Source organism: Hydra vulgaris, chromosome 08, assembly GCF_038396675.1.
Source record: "Hydra vulgaris chromosome 08, alternate assembly HydraT2T_AEP".
In the NCBI taxonomy this organism is placed as follows: Eukaryota; Metazoa; Cnidaria; class Hydrozoa; order Anthoathecata; family Hydridae; genus Hydra; species Hydra vulgaris.
The window spans coordinates 56847501-56860070 of NC_088927.1; the positions used below are offsets into that span (position 1 = coordinate 56847501).

The window sequence follows — 12570 nt, forward strand, 5'->3', positions numbered from 1 at the left end:
TCTCTAAGAGTATCACGAACAACATTTTCAAGCAGATCATGATTTTTCTTGATATCAAATATTGTATCAGTAGAGACTACTTTATTTTTTGGAGCTTTTGTTTTAGTACTACAGGTAAGAGAGATCCTCCTAAAATTAGAATAAAATATTGCAATAAGTCATTTATTTAAGTCAATAAATAAGAAAATTAATAAAATCTACCAGTGGATAATTGTAATGATTTTTCATTCTTAACAAGAAACTTTAAAGCCGTTGAGGTTATTTGCTCTGATCCTTGGAAAGAACAAGATTCTTAGCATTTTGAACAGCTGATGTTCTCGTGCATGGGTGCCTAATGCCCATTCCAACTAGTTGAAAACAATTTGTCCAGAATGAGTTTAATCTTTCAATGCGGAGATTTTCATTTGACTCAATGATATAATCTCTTAAGTTAAAAATCTTGTGGCTGCGCTTGTCTGATATCATAAAACAAATTCGACATAAACGTTGACCCTCAGTTGGAGCAATCCTTCCTACCTTTATAAGTAACTCCCTTTCCTTTTTCCAAACCTCTTCTTTCATTTTTACAGGCTTTCCTTGCTGTGAACAAGACTATTTGTATTTTTAGTGAAATCTTTTAGAAAAAGTTTATTAAATATAAAAAAATATTTATAAAATATAATAACCTTTTTGGCATAGAGAGCATTTTTGCAACGCCAGTGGGAAATGCATTTATATCAAAACTGAATCCTTTGTGTACATAGTCTCGAACTAGTGTCACCAATGATGGCATACTGCAAAGAGAGTAGCTGTCTGTTTTGTTACAGCAAAAAAAACAAACTGAATCTCTAGACTTATTATGATTTTTTTCCTTAAAATGTGAGCCATTTGATATGTAATATTTATCTACTTTTATTGTTATTTAAAATAAGTGTTTTTTAATTAAAAATGTTATAAAAAGTAGTTATAACTTTTACAAAATAAAATTAAAAAAGATGTAAAATTTTTTACAATATTTTTTAACAACCGCTTTAAGAGCTTTATTAGTGAAACTATTTAAGGTATTATTATATATTAATTTAACCACATTTTGAAGACAAAAAAAATAAAGTGTCACGTGGCTTTCAATGATTTTTGTAATAAAGGTAAGTTTAAATAATAAAATTAGGGGCGACTGAATAAGTGCAAATTTCATAACTGCGAATCTGCATAAGTGCGACTGGCATAAGTGTGAACTGGCATAAGTGCGAACTGGCACAAGTGCGAACTGGCATAAGTGCGAATCATTTGCAAAAACTGGCATAAGTGCGCCGAAAGAATTTGCAAACATTGGCATAAGTGCGAACTGGCATAAGTGCGAACTGGCACAAGCGCGAACTGGCATAGGTGCGCCGAAAGATTTTATAAGCATTGGCATAAGTACGAATCGGCATAAGTGCGACCTAGCATAAGCGCAAATCAATCGCAAAAACTGGCATAAGTGCAAAAAAGTCAGAATCATTATTGTGAAAATAAAAGTCACTGATAATTGATAGAGAGCCAAGATGGGTCCCGGGGCAAATTTCTTTATGGGCCCAATCTTGGCTGAAAATAAGCACCATGTAATGCCAAATGAGCTACTTTTTTTTTTCTCCCATTTTATGGGAGAAAAAAAAAGTAGCCCGGCTTTCTTTAAGAGTCCTGCTCCGGACTCTTAAAGAAAGCCGGGCCCCAGGACAACACACCCGCCTAATCCTCCCTCTCTACAACCATGCCGATAACCAAATAACGATTAATATTTTTTACACTGAACACAAATATTATTTTTAATTACATTATTGATAACCCGACTATTACCATTATTTCTAATGATCATTCTCTTTTATACTTTTTAATTTAATTCGGTACGCTTCGTTAAAAACAGCAGGAAGATATGTCGAGCAGAACAGCAAGTATCATACCCTTATTGAAGGTTTTTTTAATTTTTAAGTTACATTTTATAAAAGGTTTTATAAAAGCTTTTAAATGCTCATAAAAATATTAAAATATTTTATTTATGCTATAATAAACATATTCAAAAAAAGCACTATTTTAATATTTGAAAAACTTTTAAAAAATTTTCCTTTTGGGTTGCACGTACGAAGTTATGGGTTTCCATAAAGTACGTTTGAAGTTATTTTTTATAAACTTTTCTGGTTTTTGAAAGTTCATTCAAAAATTTAATAAAGCAAAAGAGAGCACAACCACAACTGATGAAAAAATAACACTATAGTCATTAAATATTGATATTCATTAGAGTCATTAGAATAAACTCAAGTTTATTACAAAAATAGGCAAGAAGTTGTTCGTCAATATTTAAAGTTTTATAGTTTAATAATAACCTATAGGTTATTTTAACCTATAATAATCGAACAACTATTTTATAATTGTCCTTAATAACACCTTATTGGTGGTAGCCAGTCGGTTTTCAAAATCTGTAGTATCAGTATTTTTTTATTTAAGAATGAAGGCAAAAAACTGAGGAATATGTTATTAAAAATAAAAATGACTTTATGTCGGCAAATGATGCTGTCGAAATGTTTACATCGAAAACAACGATTTAAAACTTATTCCGTTTGCACCCATTCTATTTATTGCTGGTAGAATATTTGCTTTTAAAATGAAGTCTGAAAATGAAGACGATTATAAATGCAATCATTATAGATGGAAAAATAATAAGAATAATAAGAATAGCAAAAAAGGTTTTAAAAAAACTTATTATCTTACCCAAACTACTACAGGCCAAAAACATTGTACATCCGCGAATTTTAGTGAACAAGTGTTCATCAAAAAACTACCAAAGGTCTTATTGCTATTATCTATTATTTAGGCAATGAAAAATGTGGTGTAACAGATTTGAAACACGGAAACAGTAAAAATTGACCATTCATACATTCGCACTGCATCGTCTGTAGTGTCATGTATAAAAAAAGTTTTAAAACCAAATGATAAGCCACAAAATATTTATGAAAAACTAATGTTTGAATCAAATGTGATTCAAACATTAAAAACGTTAAAAAAAATAGGTTGCGCAGGGTCGTCAAATTTTTCATGAGTTTTTTCATAAAAAAAAAATGCTAGGCTCCTTATGCAGGTAAGAAAACGGCTAAAAAATAACTTTTTTCAGTATTTATTGCATTGTTAAAAATCTAATACTTTTACAGCAATAAATACTTTTAAAATGAAAACTAATGTAAATAAGATCTCTGGCAATGCTTTTGTATTCATTTTCTGATTTTATTTTTCAACGGATTCATATAGACGATCATTAAAGATGTAACTTTCCATTGAAACTAGTAGATACCGGAGCGTAGCAGTTTTGAATCTTAGCACATCAAATTTATTTTTAAATAAACATTGCATTTTTAAAGAATAATGAATATATAATATATAATACGAGAACATTTGGTTAATTTTTACTTGAGCATCCGTCTAATTTATTCCTTAACTTTTTAACATTAAACAAAAAAAAATTGAAAAATTTCATTTTTCTGAGGGATATACCAGCCTAATCTTAATTGCACCCCTCTAGCGCCGGCCCTGTATATTGTTCTCTATATTCGCTACAATATTCAACAAATAATTAAAACATTTTATACTTCTATACTAAGAATTGTTATTCCGTAGTAAAAAAATTTAGTTTTTAGTTTGCAACTCAACTTTGAAAAAACATATTTCTTCATAATATTTACAGAAGTAAAGAAAACAGTTAAATTCGAATGGAGAAAGTAATTTAAATAAGTGCTTTGGGTTAAAAATGGAATTTCGTTAATTCGTTTTCAGATAAAACATTCCGGTACAAAGAAGAAGAACTGGTTGGTGACACACAAAATCGAATTTTTTTAAGTTTAGTTTATAAATGTTAGAACGATTAGTACGTTCTTATTAAATTTAATGTTGACGCTTCAATTTATTATATCAATGTACAAAAAAGTCATAGTAAAAGAAAACTTTTCTTTTTTTAGTTAAACATTAAAATGGAAATACTTGAAGGCGAAAGAAAAAACTCAAAAATTTATTACCAAAATGGTTACTATTATCGTAAAGACAAAAAAGCAACAGAATCGTATGGCGGCGGTTTCAAATGTAAGGATGAATTTTGTAGAAGTCGTGCAACAAGTGAACCAAGCCTAGGGTTAGTACAAATAACGCCGCATAACCATTTGCCAGATTTTGAAAAAAAAGAAATTTTAAAATTAAAACAATCAATAAAACGAGCTGCTGAAACTACAAGTGGAAGTTTGCGAGATATTTTTGACCAAGAAACTGCTTGTAACCAATCAGCACATCACGTTTCTTTTGGAATGAAGGAAAGCACTATGTATCGCAGACGTAGATCAGTGCAGCCGCAATTACCAGCCCATTGCGGGGAATTAGACAACTTTTTGAGAGTAAACAACATAAGTACGTTTTTAGACGGGATCGATTTTTACAAAGGGTACGTTCGTATAAATAACGATTATGCTCTCATATTTATCGGGAAAACAGTCGTTGCTTCGCCGACTGATTTGCACGTTGACGGAACATTTAAGGTAGTTCCGAGAATGTTTTATCAAATGATAACATTTGGATACATTTTGCTTGATCATGTAAGATAATCAATAAAAGATAATATAAGAAGGGTGTAAACAAGGAATTCTATTTTTTCCGCGGTGTTTTTTAATACCGTTAGATTTTTTTAGAGCACCTTAATGAATTAAAAAAAAACAAAATATATTCCCTGTTTTTTCTTGTTCACCCTCCATATATTATTATTTTTGTTATTATTGTTATTATTGTTATTACTACTGTTTTTTATAAATTATAGTTGTTTTTATTAATGTTGTTATGCAAGTAAAGAATCAAGAAGTAAAGATTTTTTTGTTTTAGTTTATCCCAACTATTTTCATACTTATGACTAGAAAAACGCAAGAGCTGTATTCTCTTGCATTTTCCAAAGTTGCTGAACTCGTTCCACATTTGTCACCGTTACGGATAATGACGGACTATGAACAAGCATTGATGAATACCTTGGAAATTCAATATCCTTTAGCTGAAATTTCAGGCTGTTGGTTTCATTGCGTAAATGTAAGCAAAAAAATATTTAACTAAACATACTATAACCTTTGTTATAAAATGGCAATTTTAAAACTAAATAAAAATACAATTTAAAAAAATATATATTTATTTGTACTGAAAGTTTAGGTTTGCAATTATTTATATTTAGGCTGTGGTTAACAAGTGTAAACATCTTGGATTGTATTTTAATCATAATATTTACAAATAAAAATAAATAAATAATAAAACATTAAATTTGAGATTTCGAAATGCAATTTTGTTTGTCGAATAATTAAAAATTGTGTTTATTATTTAAAAAAATTGTAGACACTTAATACTATCATCAATATGAAAGTATCATTTTTACAGACCTATATGGGGCTGTTAATACGTGACAGTTTTATAGTGGGAGGGGGTATCAGAAAGTGTTACCAAATGTCACATGGGGGAGGGGGGTTAGCTTCAGTGTAACGTGACAAATTTTTAAAAATTTCAATTCTAATCACAGCGGAATCAATGAAAATGTTAGCGAAAAGTTGCAAAATTGGGTAAAAATAACGCCACGTCTCATATTGGAAAAAGGGAGGAGGTTGACAGAAAATGTCATAAAATGTCACATGGGGGAAGGGTGGGGTGTCTAAAAACAGCCAAAAAGGTGTTACGTATTATTTGAACAGCCCCTAACTTAAAAACAAACTAATATTTAAATTAAATCTAAAACCAATTAAAACATTATCATAAAGGTCTTTATTCTATGTAGTAAAGTTCAAGTTTCGCATAATCGCTTTGCCCGAATAGAGCTGTAACCATGGGGTTTAGGTGATTTAGAACCCCCTAGTACTTAAAAACTAATAATTTTCTTTTTAAGGAAAAGCATAATAAAAAATCTTAAAAAATCATATATTGTGATATATCAATTAATGTTTCAAAGAAAGAATGAAACTCCGCAATAGTCAAATGTAATCAAAAACTTTTGAATATTGATTATTTGTGTTTCATTTAAAATAAACTGAAATTTAAAACCAGTTTAAAATAGTTTGCTTAAACTAATTTTCAACTTATTTTAAATAAATGATTTTATATAGTTCTCACTTCACCCGCTTGCTTGTCCCACTTCTACTCACACCTACCCGCTTTACCCAATTGCAAGGTTTCTGTAAAAAAAAATTATAAACTCGATTATAATACGCGGGAAATATAAGGGGATTGAATCAGTGCTCAAATTGAAGGTGCTTTTGTTACAACTGTTTGGTTTTGTTTGGTTTGGTTTCGAACATCAAATAAAAAAGACATAACTGTAAAAGTAATATTTAATGTTCTTCTTCTCCTCCCCTCCCCAACCTTTTCCATAATTTTTGAAAAATACCTTTTATTAGCCATAAAGTTAACAACAACAACAAAAAAATTGTAATTTTATTTATGCAAAAGCATTTTTTTGTCTGCCCGAACTAAGAAATGTACGCCAGCACCTAAAACATGGTCACAGAATAGGAAAAACCCGCTACTACAATTTGATCAACCTTATAAATATAAAAAATGATATAATGTTCCGTGACCACAAAGGAAAAAAATTGTTTTCTCGTCAAATTAAATGCACACAACATATTATTTCAGAAAAAACAAACTTTACGTCTACAGAGAACATGCAGAACTACTCCAGAAAAACTTGAAGAATTAACTGAGCTATTCCAGAAGAGGTGTCATGAAACCTTACATAAAAACTTGTGAAAACCATATCAATTTTACTTGTCCTTAAATCTTTAAAAACTCCGATTTGTATAGATTTTTATCTTAGTAAGATAATCTTACCACTTTAAATATAAGTTACCGAAGAGTTTACCATCATCATAAAGCAAGAATTTTGGTTATGGATACTCAATAACCTTCAAAACGAGGAAACAGACGAAAATATTTTTTGATGAAACTTCAAAACAAGGGTTTAAAGATCACATCAATAAATTTCTGGAAAAATTATAACACTGCGGGTTTCAATAAATGAAAAATAATTGATATGAAATTTACATTGCCTGTTGTTAAGTTAATAATACTCCAGGTATGAAGGATATGTATATATTTGAAAATAATTTTAAAATTTAATTTCAAAAGACAAAAAATGAAAACTGAAAAACTGAAACGGAAAAACTGTTATGAAAAACTAAATGTAGTACAACGCGTGAAAATTAAGTACATACTGATAAAGACCGCAAAAAATAAAAACGTGGCTGTAGTGTACATTCAGATCGATTGTATATGTGCCACAGCGTAAAAATGACTAAAAAAAAGCTTCTCTTCACATTTCGGAGTTGGATTATTTGTATAAATTACGACAATTAAAGTAGAAGATGTTAACGTTGTTCTGGTTGCGCTTTTTATTAGTTGCTTGAAACCATAGAATTTTAACATTGATTTTATTTCAGTGTGATCACTTGACCTCATGTAATTAACATTAGGATCTCTAATTAAAGTTGTTTCTAATAAATTAGGTTAATTAGGTTTAGATATCATTACTGAAAATAGGTTAGAGAAATTGTGGCTAAGGTATTTCGAGCCATCCTATGGGCAATATAGGACACAAAACAATATACTCTTCGTCTTTGGAAGTATTTTTTCGAAACAAACGCTCTCTATGTCTTTGGATTTGAGATCGTTACGTCTTACCCAGTTTAACTTAGTAGATATGTAAACGGCAACACATCCACCACGTCTGTTTTTACGTATGCTGCTTAGAAATGCATAACCCTCGATATGATATAGTTCACTAGGGTCGTCCTTGCTTATATGGGTTTATATGGGCGAATATGTCACTGTTTTTGTTGCAGTTAAACAAATAAATGATGCTAGATGTTTCATAGGCCACGGATATTTAAATGAAAACATTGTAAGCCTTTCATATACAGAATATTTTCAAGTTTCTCCATCACTGAAATAATATGGTTCAAATACATTGGTCCAGGTCATAGTTCTATGTCACCTGATAATAATAACATAACTCTTAGGAAAGCATGTTCTTTTAGTATAATTTTATTTTCTGGTTGGTATTGCCATAAAAATATTTGTATAAATTTCAACTCAAATTCTATAGTTTCAAGAGATGTTTCAGAATAACATATCAAATTTGAATTTTGCAATGACGTCACTTTAACAGTTATTGTAGCGTAAGTTTGGAAGTGTAATATAGATATAGTTAAACATTTTAAGTATACTTAGATACATGCAATGTTTATAAAGAAAACAGCTTTAAATTGAAATATTTCATACGAACCTGGCTGATGGCGTAGAATAAAGTAATAATATGATGTAACTTCCAAATCTATATTATTGTTTTTTCTTCTTTTAAAACTTTATATTAAAATATAAAGTACCCCCCCCCCCACACACACATACACACTACTGTGTGACGTCTAGAAAGACGTCTTTAGTTTTTCCGGATACGACGTTCTCAAGACTTGTATATGAGACCAATATAGGATGTCTAACGGAGGAGAAATCTAATATAAATGAGTGCAGCATAGAGCCACCGAACTAGTTACATCAATTAGCCGTTTGTGCGATGAAGATCGATCCTCATAGCACAAACAACTAATTGATGAAGCTAGGTCGGTTGCTCAACGCTACACTCATTTAACTATCATGTCTCTTCAAACCAAGAGGGGGGGAGGGGGGATCAAACTTTACATGGTCATAGTTTTTTTGGCATACATGTATACATAAAAACAGTGATCGATTAATAAAATGATAGATTATAAGAAATAATTTTCTAATATTCGTGTTCTAAAATTATGACCATAAAAAGTTTGATTCATTCCCTCCCCCCCCCCCCTCCCCCTTTGATTTGAAGAGATATTAAACTTTGATTGCACATAAAAACCGAACACAGCAGATTATTTCTGGAAATTTTAAATTTGTAGATAATTTGAAAATAATTTAGTTATGGTAAAATAACTACTTTTTTTTTAGTTTTTTTTGGTTCCGAGGCTGCAATCATTACAGTACTTGGCAAAGCATCCCTATTTGACATTAACATAAACATATACATGTTTGGAATAATTAAACACTAAAAAATGAGGTCAACGCCCCCTGATGAATCGATATCATTTATAACACTTGAGCTCAGCTAAAATCCATATTTATCCATTAGTTTATTTATGCTTGGGTTAAGTAAAGTGTTATAAAAACGTTAGGCCATACTAAGAAAAGTACTTTGAAAAAATGCTAGTATAAAAAATAAATATTCATATCTTTTTTTCTTATTTCAATATATGGTGTCTTTGACCTAATATGTAGAGTTAAGACATTAGAATAGAAAAAAATTGTTTCTCTGGCTTCATTTTATTTTTCATTTTGACTAATATTTGAAAAATAGAATATTACCATTTCCCTGGTAAAATTGATATGCTGAACCTAAAAATTAAGTATGGTTAATATTAAATCAGTTTTTGAATGACTAACACAATATTGGTTTTGCATGGTTTTGCTTACTTCAGGCCCAACTATGCAATGACTAAATTAACACTCAGTAATAAAATTATAATTAAAATTTTGTTTTTTTGGAAATACGAGTTGATTAAAAATGTTACATTTAAAAAAAATGACGAACTTGATCTCCTTACAAATTAAAAGTTCATAAACTTAATGTTCAGGCCCGTGTACAGGCCTGACATATGAACATATATTGCCTGTATACGAACAACAATTGTAAATTGTTAACTATAAATATAGTTTGAAATAAATAAATAAGACATGGAAATTCATGAACTTTGCTTTAAAAGAAAAAATTTAAAATGTTTTGTGTGATGCTCGGATTAATTGTAGGAACTACAACTTGATTAAATTGGTTGTCACAGCATGCTTTACTTTATGTTCACTATGCATGCTCACTGGACAAGTTACAGCAATAAAGAAGAGAATAAGTCAAACTTTTGAGTAGTATTTTGATAAACAAAAGCTTGTTTATCAAAACGGCAAACAACTTGTAAATATTTTATATAAAGAATATTTTAAACATTGTGTGGAGTAACCTCGTAATTCATTGGAAAGTTCAACAATCTTTTTTAATACTTTTATTAACAAAGACTGTAACACGAGCCCACTACCGGGCCTAACCAACTTTGGAAAAAACGTTTATTAAGGCCCAATTTTTTAGGAGCCTTTGATAAAAAAAAGATCTAAACGGCTTTGTGGCATTGAGGCCACTATGCCTTATAGAAGCCTCACTAAAGTGTCCCGTTACCGCACAGTTTTTGAACGACAACACAAACTTTTAAATTGATATTTAGACAAAGAAAATAATAACATTTCCTGAGTAATTTTTAAAAATAAAAAAATTCAAGAGTCCCCCACTAAGAAAAAGTTAGAAAATCTATTCGGTGCACTTATGCTACCGCCCTCTTAATCCAAAATTGTCAAATTTTTTCGGCGCACTTAGTCAAGTATGCACTTATGTAGGCATTTGCAAATTCTATTGACGCACTTATGCCAATGTTTACAAATTCTTTCAGCGCACTTATGCTAGTTCGCACTTATGCTGCACTTATGCCAGTTTTTGCAATTGATTCGCATTTATGCCAGTTCGCACTTATGCCAATTCGCACTTATGCCAATGTTTGCAAATTCTTTCGGCGCACTTATGCTAATTCGCGCTTGTGCCAGTTCGCACTTATGCTAGTTCGCACTTATGCCAATGTTTGCAAATTCTTTCGGCGCACTTATGCCAGTTCGCGCTTGTGCCAGTTCGCACTTATGCCAGTTTTTGCAATTGATTCGCACTAATGCCAATGTTTGCATATTCTTTCGGCGCACTTATGCCAGTTCGCGCTTGTGCCAGTTCGCACTTATGCCAGTCTTTGCAACTGCTTCGCACTTATGCAGATTCGCAGTTATGAAATTCGCACTTATTCAGCCTCCTCCCTAAAACCCTTAGAATCAAACAGTGTTAACATGAGCATAGAAATGTTGGATTTTGCGCCGTGTTGTTACAGAAAGTTAAATTCTTAAACTAAAACAAAAACCATGATATAAGCCTGATTTTAAATATGTGATTGGAATTCGGTTATTTAAATATTATGATTTGCATTTTTGTTAATTTTTTAACTTTAAATATTTAAAAATTTAAAGTAAAAAAAAAAAAATTACTGAAAAAAAAATGAACTTGATGTCATTTCATCATATAGAACATTTTTCTTCACAATCAACCATATAATTTTAAATTAAAAAGTGTGTTTTTTTGAACCACCTTACTTAATTCGCCATTTTAAATAAATTAAATTTAACAGCTACTGCGGTTATGAAAGTTATCCATTTTATTAAAATCAATTACTTTTGCTAATGCCTTTTTAACATTTTTTTTTTTTTTTTTTTATTAATCTTGATGTTATTTACATAAGTTATTTAAAAGTGTAAAAGTTTAATTTCTAATTCGTTTAAAAAAACTGGGAAGTGCTCTGCATTTTGCGATTTTATTTTAAGTTTTGTTTTTTGGCTTTTTTTATTCAGCGCGGTTGTTAAGTTTCTCCTGAAAATGACTAACTGGATTAATTGTTGTCTGGAATGGACTAATTAAAATTAGTTTGTTCCAGACAACAGTTTTTTGATAAGCTATTAGTAAATAAAGAAAAAAATTAATTTTGTTTTCTGTTACGTGGTTGTTAATTAAGATCTTATCTTCAATGTGGTTTTTAACAACGAACACGCGGAATAAGAGAAGAAGCGATAAGCAGCAGCAAAGCTACAAATATGCCCGGTTCCTTTATGGTAAACTTTAATCAGGACCACTTACCTATTTCCTCTTGACACAAGTAAATCAAAGATATGTCGTTTCAAAGCTATTTTATAAAAAGTCTTTCATTCTAAAAAGTTATAAAGCCCAATTTTAAACGAAAAAATGTTTTGAGAAAAAAAATTAGGATGAGGCCCCCCTTAGCCAGGAAAAAATTTAACATGCATGTTCATCGGGACTACACAAATGCTGTCAGAGTTCAACCGAGTCTAAAAGATTAATTAAAAATAAAAAAAAAAGAAATTCAAAAAAGTATATTTCTCCGGATTGCTCTGAAAACAATTTTAACATGCACGTTTATCATATTTACACAAGTGCTGAAAGTTTCAGAGCACTAGCTAGTGTGGAAGGTAGTAAAAAATCAGTCGCGCAATTTCGGGACCACTGATAATCGACAAACAACTTGTCAAGTCAAGCTAACGATTAAAAAATTAAAAGTTAATTCTGAAGCAATTAAACAAGATTTTAGTTTCCTAATCTTCCTTATGCGGGTTGGACACAAACGCTACGAATAGGTTATTAGGTATTAGGGTGCCCACAACCGGCTTTCGTTACCATCTTTTTTTCAAATGGATTATATATAATAAAATGCAATAAAAAGATTATATCTGATAAACACTCCTTTTGTTATACAGATTATATCAGATAGTTTAAATGCCCTTACGGATACCAAAAATGTCACATTGCGTCATATTACCATAACAGAATATTTGATTGAAATGAGTAATACAAAAAAAAGCTGTAGAAAAACTGCGCTCTAA

At 30.4% G+C, this 12570-nt stretch overlaps 1 protein-coding gene and 1 long non-coding RNA gene across 2 annotated transcripts in view; one reads left to right on the top strand and one right to left on the bottom strand.

The window, feature by feature from the left end:
• The window catches only part of LOC136083475 (TNF receptor-associated factor 6-B-like), a 60628-nt gene that overhangs the window by 43471 nt on the left and 4587 nt on the right, over window positions 1–12570 (bottom strand). The window lies entirely within an intron of this gene.
• On the top strand, window positions 3647–4168 carry LOC136084391 (uncharacterized). Its single transcript, XR_010640535.1, has 2 exons — window positions 3647–3871; window positions 3963–4168. It is a non-coding gene; the product is annotated as an uncharacterized LOC136084391 (long non-coding RNA).